Source organism: Contarinia nasturtii, unplaced genomic scaffold (genome assembly GCF_009176525.2).
Source record: "Contarinia nasturtii isolate CC-2019 unplaced genomic scaffold, AAFC_CNas_1.1 Cnas_scaffold_863, whole genome shotgun sequence".
In the NCBI taxonomy this organism is placed as follows: domain Eukaryota; kingdom Metazoa; phylum Arthropoda; class Insecta; order Diptera; family Cecidomyiidae; genus Contarinia; species Contarinia nasturtii.
Genome location: NW_022198210.1, coordinates 236,156 through 247,425, shown reverse-complemented (window position 1 = coordinate 247,425; position 11,270 = coordinate 236,156).

Sequence of the window (11,270 nt, the reverse complement as noted above, 5' to 3'; positions counted from 1 at the left end):
TTTTATGAATAGTTTATTTGTTGTATTACAACAAATAAACCGTGTGAAAAAAACTTCATGTTGCAGTATTATTTGGAGAAAAATAAGAGCTACTGTTTCGCCGCAACGATTCAATTGTATTAGATATATATTACTGTAATGCTAAAAATCTGATATTACAATTGTAATAGCATTACAGTAATGTCTTGTTTATAAATTATTTATTTGATGGCCCTGAAAAGGGCCGTTTTTATGGTTACAAAAAATGAGTAGCTTGGGCAGCTAATATGAGCAGCGATGTCCATCATTGTCGATGACTTCCTGGCATCGGTCTCGCAGTGATCGATACAAATTGTGGAAATATTCTGAAAAGGATATATTTATGTGCAATTTAATTTTTCCAAAAAAATATAACAACACATTAACTTACGGTGATCTGTGCGTAAGGCGTTCCAACGCTCTTGCACCACAACGTCCAAATTATCCTCAGTCCTCGGATAAATTGTTGGCCAGTTTCTCACCATTTTGGCCCAGACATTCTCGATGGGATTGAGATCTGGACTCTTTGGTGGCCAGTCCATCAATTGAAACGGTTGACGCGAGAACAGAGCCATGACACGAGCAGAAGTGTGGACAGGTGAATTGTCCTGCATAAAAATACGAGGCGCGTATGGAATGGCTTGAAATCTATTCATTAATGGGATGACATGAGTATTGACGAATTCATCAATTCGCACAATATCTGTCATCGGACCGTCATATCCAATGGCAACCCAGTAACTGCTGGAAATGCGTCCACTACTCGTGTTCCGCGTCGTGTAATGGGGATCAAAAAGTGTGTTGTCTGGACGATAGGGTTTGGCAGATTTACAAAAAATATATCTAGATAAAGATAAGATAAAAGTAATTTATCTTCGAATCTATCTAGATAAAGATACAGATAAAAAATAAATGAGATAAAAAAGATAAGATAAAAATAGAGATATCTTATAGATATCTTACAGATAAATTCCAATTTTTTAATTAAAACCATTTTTTTCTTTGATGAATAATAATCAAATCCTTCGGAATTTATTTTATTGAAATCGTTCGGAATTTATTTATTCAAAAAGTTTGCTATTAATTTTTAGAAACAAAGCACGTTCGAAATTTGCTGCTGTCAATCGATTTCTTTGCGGCCGAAAAATTAAATTGGATTGGTTGAACACTCGTTCGATTGGTGAAGACGCAGATAGCGTTGTGTTAAACTTGAAAAATATTTTCTTTATTGTTGGATAGTCGTTCAATATTTGTTCCTCTTTTCTTCTGTCGTTCAAAATCGAGTAATTTCGGAATCAATATCATTTTCAACAGAATTACGTCGAATATCCGATCGATTAAATGAAACGAAGAAATCGCTTGAATCGTTATCCAGCTAGACGTAGCTCGTACGTCTATTCATAGATTTTTAACTGTGACACAGTGTCGCCATATAAAAACCATTTTTTTAAATAATCGAAATGGATATTATAAATAATATTTCTCATTCGATTTTTCGCTCGTTATTTATTTTTAATTCAATTTCTTTCGATCGATAGAATAGATCGACTAATCTGAATCTATTACATCTCAATACTCTTCTCATGAGAGCATCGATTAGTGTCTTTTTTTAAATTTTATTTAAACGTGTTTTTAAAATCTGTCGATTCGTTAATCACTTTTAACATCACTTTTATCTCATTTTCATCTAAAAAAAATGCCAGATAGATAACCTTTAAAAAAATCTATCTAGATAAGATACGAGATATTATCTAACACGAGATATCTTATAGATATCTACAAGATAAGATATCTTTGCCAAACCCTGGACGATACACATTTGTGCTCCACGGCGAATAAGTGCTAAAGATTTTTTCGTCGCTGAATATAATCGTGCGAAGTCTGTGATCATCCCATTCTTCAAGAAGTAGTTGACAGAACGCAATACGATTGATTCGATTTTCTTCCGACATTTCTGAAAAATGAAATATTAATGGAGCTTATATTATTAAAAGCTCATTAGTCCATTTTTGTCGGAGAAAATAGTTGTAAAATGGACGACGTAAATAACGGATTAACGATAATTAAAAACACATACGTATTTCGACTGCAGCACGTCTGCACTGAATTCCATGACTGCGCAAAAGTCTTGAAATTGTCATATCACTGACACGGAACTCGCGAGCGAAACCAAACCAATAGCAGTTAAAAATGGATTTTCCTGCATCCGTTCGATTATTTCGGCTTCTTTTTCCGCACTCAAAACAGATTGTCGTGGCTGTCGTGAATGCTCAGCCAACCTACCCTCCTCTTCATGCTGCTTCCACCAAAATTTTGCAGCTCGCACCTGCTTACAAAATCAATTTAGCACAAAAAGCCCGAATGAAATCGCAGAAGTTTTTAAAATACCGCAAAAAATTAATTGAACACATGAATCAATTCACATAAAATATTTAAAAAAAAACTATTGTACTCACACTACATCCGCACTCAGCAGCTATTTCTTCCCAAGTATGAGAACTAAAATTTCTCATTGTAATAATTTTATTTTTTGTTTCCAAAGATAAACGTAATCGATTCATGATTGCAATAAATTTTTGCACCGAATTGTGTGATTGACAATTCATAATAATCGATTTTGTGCATATTGGCAATATTACAAGTGTGCAACATTTCAAAAATAAATAATCAATTTGTTTTACAAAAATTTAAAAAAATTATATTTTTTCCAAAAAAAATTTGATTTTTTTATTTTCATAAAAATAAGCCCTGCAAACAACACAATATTCACATATGGTCATATTAATTCATATGAGAATATGTAATACAAAAGGGATATTTGAACCAATACAAAGAAACGCAATCGCAAGCCGATTCCCGATTGTTTTTTATCATTGGTTTTAAATTTTATGCTTCTATTATTCACATACACGAATTGTCTGTTATTGCGAAATTTCTTCTGCGCAATATTATGTTTAAGCATGAATGCATATGAGTGAGAGGCGCGCGCATGTAAACAACACGAATAAACTTAAGCCCACATTCGGCATTTCGTAGTCGCATGTAGCTTGTTTACAATTTTATTTGTTTATCATCACATGCTTCTTAATAGCATTGTAGAGTGAGTAGGATGACTATATTGGAACAGAAGCAATATTGCCAACCAATTGTCAAAAGTGCACATAGAACTGTTGGGGACTATACGTATTAGTCAACGGTGAATCGTTTCGTCGACAAATTTACGGTAGCTGAGCTGCACACTAGGGTGCAGCGGTTTTTTTTAAATAATGATGAATTCAAGTATGTACACTAGGGTGTTTCCACATGAAAAATATTAAAAAGTGGCTATTATCATTTTGAAGAGCGTTAAATTCTGTATAAGATGATTTGATTTTTGATGCTGATTGGTGACCGATGTCACTTCCTGGACTAAAAACACATTTGTAAATTGATTTCACGTCGCATTCACGCCAAAATCTGTAATTGATGAAAATATAAGATTGAACTAAATTAAAAACACTCAAAATAATTTTAATACTCGGTGATATCGAATTCCATTTCTTCGAGTCGGAGAGGTACCGACATCAGAAATTGATTAACATTGAGCTGATTGTTGGTTATTTCAGCTTCGGGTTGCTGAACAACCTGATCGACGACGCCGGTTGACGATTCCGCTCTGACTTCCGTTTCGCCTTCGGCTGCTTCTTTACTTTCCACGGCATGAATTTTCTTTATTTTTTTCTTTTTATTAACTTTTTTACATGCCGTAGCGATGTGGTGACTCAAACATGTAAAATTATAGAGTCCGCCACGAAAACGGCATTCTTTTTTTTTGCCCAACATGCTTTTGCAATATATGATTGCGCATGTTGTATTTTCTTGTATATTTTTTCTTACAAATATCGCACTAGAACATTGTTGATCGTGTCGTTTATATATACAAACTAAAATGTATTACACAGAACAGATACGATTAGAGCAGAATTGTCGAGTGATGCTTACGGTAAGCAGCTTACCGTAACGGTAATACCGTTTGAACTTTTCAAATGTTAAGTAACGTTACATAGTTTCCTCCAAGGGGAGAGGGGACCTCCACAAGGGGAGAGGGGACCTCCACAAGGGGAGAGAGGACTCTACTAGAAACTAGAAACATGCAGAAAGTCCTCAACGTGGTGTCGTGTCCGTGAGGAGGAAATTATGTACCGTTACTTAACATACAGAAAGCCATCCACGTGGTGTCCCTGAGGAGGAAATTATGTACCGTTAACTTAACATTCAGAAAGTCATCCACATGCAGATTCTGCCTTTGCCTTTGCCTTCGCCTTCGCTTTTTATCATGATATAACGGAACTATCTGAATATACATTATCACAACCGCAGTGGACGCCAGCCTAGTAGCACATTTCAAATAAATATCGTATTCGTAAAAGACATTTTAAAATGAAGGGAAAGTTGGAAAAAATAATATTTAATAAAGGAGATTTAGTCTTCGCAAAAATGCGTGGATTTACAGCGTGGCCAGCAGAGGTAGAAAGTATTAATGGTACTAAGGCGGAAGTCGTTTTATTTTGTCCTGAAAAATCACGTGGCTGCATCCACTTCAACAAGATCGAAATCACCAGTGAGGTAATCATTGAAAAAATGAAGAAGAAACAACCAAAAAATATCAAGCTTAACAGAGCGATCGAAGAAATGTGTTTTTGCTTGGCACAAATCAAAGCAACAATCATCAGAGAGAAGAAACACCAAATCGAACAAAAAAGCTCGCGTGTTTTGCGTTCAAATGCAAATTCGAATGCTTTTGATGATGATGTGGATGTGGAAAGACCACCACAAGCGATCGCCATTGTTTTCCAGAAACAAATTAAAGAAAAATCGAAAGTCTCACCGGGGAGCTGTTCACGCCTTCGGAGTCAGGGAAGAAATATAATAATAATAATAATAATAATAATAATAATATTGAAAATGCACTGGCTTCGTGGTATGATCTTTCTTTATTGAGTAATGAATAACAACTACCTAATGAGGAAAGTGTAACGAAATTTTGTATGGTGCGTGTGCACATACTTGTAACGTTTTTTTATATGGTGCGTGTGCACAATTCAGGGTTAATTACGTGCCCACTCCCTGTGCACGGTTAAGATCTTTCTTATTATTTCTCGTATGAGAATCATGTATCTATGGAAAACATAAATAAATTTTTGCACAGGTAGCGGGCACATAATATACACGAAAATGATTGGTCTCTCATATTGCTTCGTGCACATTTTGACCAATTTTCAGTGCACATGAATGGGCACCAATATAACCACATTTTGACCCCAGCTTTCCTCATTGGGAAAGTTTGACAAGCATGCAATTGTCAAACCATAACACCAAATAATGACAGTTCCGATTAGAAACCCAATAGAAGCAGCACGCGCATGGACAAAACAAAGCGAAAACAATAGATTAAAATAAATACTTACAAACTAAAATTAAAAGAAAAGTTGGCTAAAAATAAGTGCATGCAAAATAGATTAAAATCAAGACAATTAACAAAAATAGTGAATAAATAGTGGCAAACAACACGCAAAAGTAAGTACGAAAAGTGAATTTATTCTAATCAAAAGTGTAGCGAATTCTCAGAAATGCCAAATATTCCATTTGGTCATGCAGTAAGCACATGTACTCCAAAAAACCACAACAACGATAGCATGCTAGTCGTTTCCCCTTCATCCACTTCATGCATACACGCGCACAATTACACAGTTCAAGCATTCCCCTCGCTAGCATGTACGTTGCTCATTTAAATTACATGGCACACAGCACCGTCGGTCTTAACCATGACCTTTGTTATGTAAAGATTACCTTTCCATAAACTTGATAAAGTATCGTGAAAACTACGTTTCAAACAAAAAATAAAAAAATCGATTTCGTACTGAAATCCTCAAAAATATCAATAATCAAACCATACAAGGCTGATTTAATAATATCAAACTATTTTGACGTTAATACACTTTAACACAAAACACCAGTGACGTTATATGAACAATTCCTTATTTTAATCATGTATTCTTAATACGATTTGACAAATTTTACGCTAATTGTTATCAAATTGCTATACTAATGCTAAACGCGATACGATGAAATGTGACGATACGACAATTGAATTGATTTGACGATGGTTGCGATGTTCATAGTTAAATTCGATTCACTTCATGATCTACGGCAACGAATTTCTGGAGTTTTCTTGCATTTATGCTCACAGAAAAAGTGGAGACGGTTTTTCCGCAAATTATTGCAGAAACAGCAGAGCAGCACTAAAAACGTGTTTTTTGTAGCTTATTTTGACAGCTCCGTACAAATGTGTGTATTTTGACGTTTGACATTATTTGTCATCAGTTAGACAAAAAATTAGAGTCAATGTAAGTATTTATTTTTTGAATAATTTTTGTAATGTCGTTTTTGCAAATTAAATATCCTCATTTTTGACACAAAAAAAAGTATTTTTAATAGCGTTGTTGTTGTTTTTGTTTTCTTTTGATTTATAAATTACAATGACATACTTGATGTGATGACATACGTATTCATTACAATACATAATGCACATTCATATTTTGTGTGATTCTGGAATCAATACATTTAAAAAAACATCATTGATGCAAAAAATCGAATATTTTTATCAATAGGTGCTTTTAGAATTAGATATACGCGTTACTTATTTATATTTCTTCAGCGAAGACAAAACTTATCAACTATATATATTCTTACGTGCAACTCTTACGGTCTCTGACTCTGTTTCTTTCTCGACGGCCGATATATTCCAATGTACGTCTTTTCACCTTGACAGCTCACATCGGAAAGAAAGAGTTTCAATCGATATGACATTTGCACTCTATGGTGTTTTGTGTTTGCATATGGCAACACATTAATTGTAACATTTCCGTATTAGTACTTATACATTATTGGTGTGGTGAATATAATAACTATGAGTTCTAATTTCGAAAAGAATCCATTCTCCACATAACAATTATTTGCCATTTTATCTTTTAAAAAAATCAACATAACACCTTACTCAATGTTACACTCACTTTGCATGTACATAGTCGCGCGCTCACTCTCTCCTTTGACCATTCACACGCATACACACAAATACGTCGACTCAAGCATCCAAATCAACAGCTCGCCATACCATTACACAAGCGATCACTCAAACAGCTTAGTTCGTTCTCTCTTCCTCTCATTTGCTTTACGCAAACCCAAGAGTATAAAAGGCTGAGCGCTTGACAGTAAAAATCAGTTCTTCTTGCGACGTTCACCGAGCAAGTTCTTCTCTTGGGCCTCTCTGCAGACCAAGAAAGTGGACGCAGAGTCGACAGTTAATTTTTGTATGCTGGACGCTTGACGACAGCCCATTTAATTCACACAAGATAGCAATAAAGCACATGATTTTAGATTTGTGTGGAAAGCCGTGGTATTTTTTGATCTTTCTCCCGAAATATGTCATAGGGCGAAGCCTCGGCCATTTCATTTCTCATTAAGCGCCATCAAGCGAAAGTCCCTTAAAACTTTTCGAACCAAGTAAAGATACAGGCCGCCGATGTCATACAGTTTTGAAATCGGTCAACTTTTTTGTGTGTCTCTTAGAATAAATAGCCAAAATTCGTCAACGCCATCTATCGTCGTTCATGCTTACAATTTGTTAATAGTTATTTCTTTTTCATCCGCTTTACAAGAGAACTCTGCCTACAGCGCCATCTATTGAAAGGAATTTGAACTAAACATTTTTATAGCGCCTTCAGCGCCATCTATTAAAAATATTCTGAAACTAAATTTTAAAACAACTTTTTTTACATATTCTTTTTGGGCAATAGATCAATCAATTTCAAACTCAAATCCGTACCGAAATTATGCTTTAGCTGTCACACTACTAGCGCCACTACGGCAATTAGAGCAATGTATACTGACTTGCCGCGCAAACTTGTGAAATCAGTTCATCATCGCATTAGTTCGAACTTGCTCAACATAAAATATACATTTTATCTTATTAAGCGGTTGAATCGTTGTTTTTTTTTTGTTGAAAAATGGCAAAAAAAAAGTATATTTTAAAAGAAAATGTCTTATTTCGTCGTGTTGGTGAGTATTTTTTATCAGAACATTTTTTATTTTTAGAAAATTTGTCGGTTCAGCATGTAAAATTTGAACATTGGATGTTTGTTAATATCGGAACAGGAAAATTATTTTCATTTCAATCGTTTATTTATTTTCAACAAAAATTCTGATCTCGTATTTAATATTATATTGCAATGGTTATATATAAACTTTTCAACGACATTCAAAAAGCGACATTAAATTTCAATTGCGATGACTAACATTTTCCACTGTCTGTATATTTTTTTTGAGAAATCTTCCCGTTCTTTCGAGTTCATTTTGTAAATTATTGAAAGATTAGACTGTGTTAATTATGCTGATCCATTTGTTTTATTTAAATAAAAATAAAATAACGTGAAAATTGTGGATTTTAGTGACCCGTTCAATTGCACGTGCACGTGGTGCTATGCAAGACAGCATTTTCAATCGCATCATAAATGTTCGTGTTGTTTTGCATCGAAATGCTGATTTGGAACGGCTTCTATTGGAACAACGTCCTGTGGTACCTGCACGTCGTGTAAGTCGACGGCCTTCGTTGCCTGCTGTTTTGGCTTTGCCAAATCCAGCGATTATTAATCCACATTCAGCTCAACAAGAACGTCCGCAACAAGTTCGTCGTCGTAGAATGAGCGAAGCTATTGGTCGACCAACTTATCAAGAATATTTGGATGGCTTGCAACGTTCATCGTTGGCTCCACCGCCAAACATTAATGTTGTACGCAATAATTCTTCATTTTTCTCACGCGGTCGACGACCATCACAAAGCAAATCTTCTAATGAAGCATCTGGAAGTGCACAACGCGAAGAAAATGTTTCCCAGGCTGAAAATTACAAAGTAAGTCATTTTACATCATTTTTGATTGGATTATATGGACTGTATGCGATTGTACATTAAAAATATTTTTTTCAATTCGTCTACTGCCATGAATTATTTGTTGAACAGACTCCAATGGTGAATAATGTTGAAAACCAGGAATTTCAACAACCGATCCAGACAGAAGGAAATAATGGCATTGAATTGGTGCAAATCGTTGAAGATTGCTCTCTTGATAAAACACAAGAAAATGAACGGATGGTAATCGATGAAATTGTTATGGTTCAACCAATTGATCAAACTGCCAATGATTTACCGGTTGAAGGTATCATAAATCAAGGTCGTGACACTTTTGATCAGGTACAAGAAGATCAGCCTATGGACATCGATGAACGTGTTGTAGTTCAACAAGTTGAATCAGTTCCGAAATTGCCAGATGATGGTTCAACAATTCAATTTGGTTTGACGGATGAAGAAGAAAATGATTTGTTGAACATTACAATTGATGAAACAGAACAAACACAAGAAGTGGTTTTGACTGAAGAGGAAGAAAATGCTTTGTTGAACAGTTCTGATGAAAATGTAATGGTTCAACCGGATTTGCAATCAAAAGGACCGACTCGTGAGCATACATCAAATCAAAAAATCGAAGAAACTGCAACGAATCATGCTACCTTGCATTTGGAAGAATCAGAAGTGAAAGTTGCAGATGAAAACAACGCTCTTGACTATGGTGAATTGCGACGTATGCCATTGGTACCGTACAATCGGAGCTTTAGACGCCCATCCATGGATTGTTTGGTCATGCCAATAATTCAAGAAGACATGTCTCGTCTTGTTTATGAAAGCGACGAGGAAAACTAGCATGATTGTTGAACTACAACTGAAAGGTTCCTTAAATCAAATCGTTCGTTATCATTTTTACTTCAATAAGTACGTTACTTAGATGAAAATAGGATACAAAATGAGATTACTTTCATAATTTGATATTTTTATGCTTTAAAAAAGCAAGCTGAACGAAAGCAATTTAACCAAAATAATATGACTCGTATATATTTATTTCTTATGTCTTTGCAAACAATGCACAGAATGTTATAGCTTCTTTGTTATTTTTATTTTATCTCATTTTGAAAAACATCACATATTTTGAACAGTTTTGAACTGATTTGTTAAAACTTTTTTCATTAAAATAAAAATTCAAAATAATTTATCCGTTTTTTCTCATGTTTTCTTTCATTGTGCATTTAAATTTTGTTTGATTTTCAGCGACATAACTTGTTTGAGAATTGTTCCTGTTGACTGAGTATATGATTTTAAACGGAGATCCATTTTATAGTTGGAAATTTAACTTTAATCTTTAGTTTAAAAATTAAAACATAGATACATAGTTTGTCAATTTCACAAAATGTAAAACGTGAAACGCTTATTTTCTTGATTTATAAATTGTCTTCCACTATTCAACGTCATATTGCATTGAGCAAAGCCAAGTAAAGCAAAAACCGAATTAAACTCTTCGACCGATCAATTTGAAATGAAATGAATTCTGTTCACAAAACCAACAAAACTGAAACATATTACGATGTGTATTTATATTAATTACATAAATGAACTTGCATTAGTGTGAGCAGAGTATATGTCCTGTATATGTGTTCCAAGTAAAATTCACAAAATGAACTACATATACTAATGTATTGCATGCGATTGCTCCGTATATGTTGCTGTGGATGATATCTCACGAATAAATAAACAATTTTATTCATTAGCGTAACTTGGCGTCATTAAAATCGTGTTACAAACAAATCGATACGAGGCAAATATCCCATGTTGTTTATCCGAAATACCGAAATCAAATTCACATCGTTAACCGTTCGAGAATTCGGCTCTCAAATGTTCGAACCATAAAAAAAATGTTGTACAGCTGAATGATCTCAAACAATGTTTTCGAATGTCCAGACAAATCGATAGGCTAGTCACAAATTCGACGAAAATTCCAATAGTTTGCCAAACGCGGGTACACAACAAAATGTGTGTGTATTTATTTTACAAATGCATACATAAATAAAGTCTGATTATTATCGGGTACTTATAGGTTTCTTATATGTAAGCATCGGAATAAAAGACAAACGTATGAGATCTTTGAGCGAAACCCGAATACAAATATATTTTGCTCAAAATACTAATGGAGAAAATCTTAGCGTAAAAACCAAATATCTTTGAAATCGGAATAAAAGTAAAATAACTCGACTTATTTTATTTTCACTCGCAATTTGTATACATTTGGTTTTTACGCTGAACATTTTTATATTAGGTTTTCATGCGTATTTTT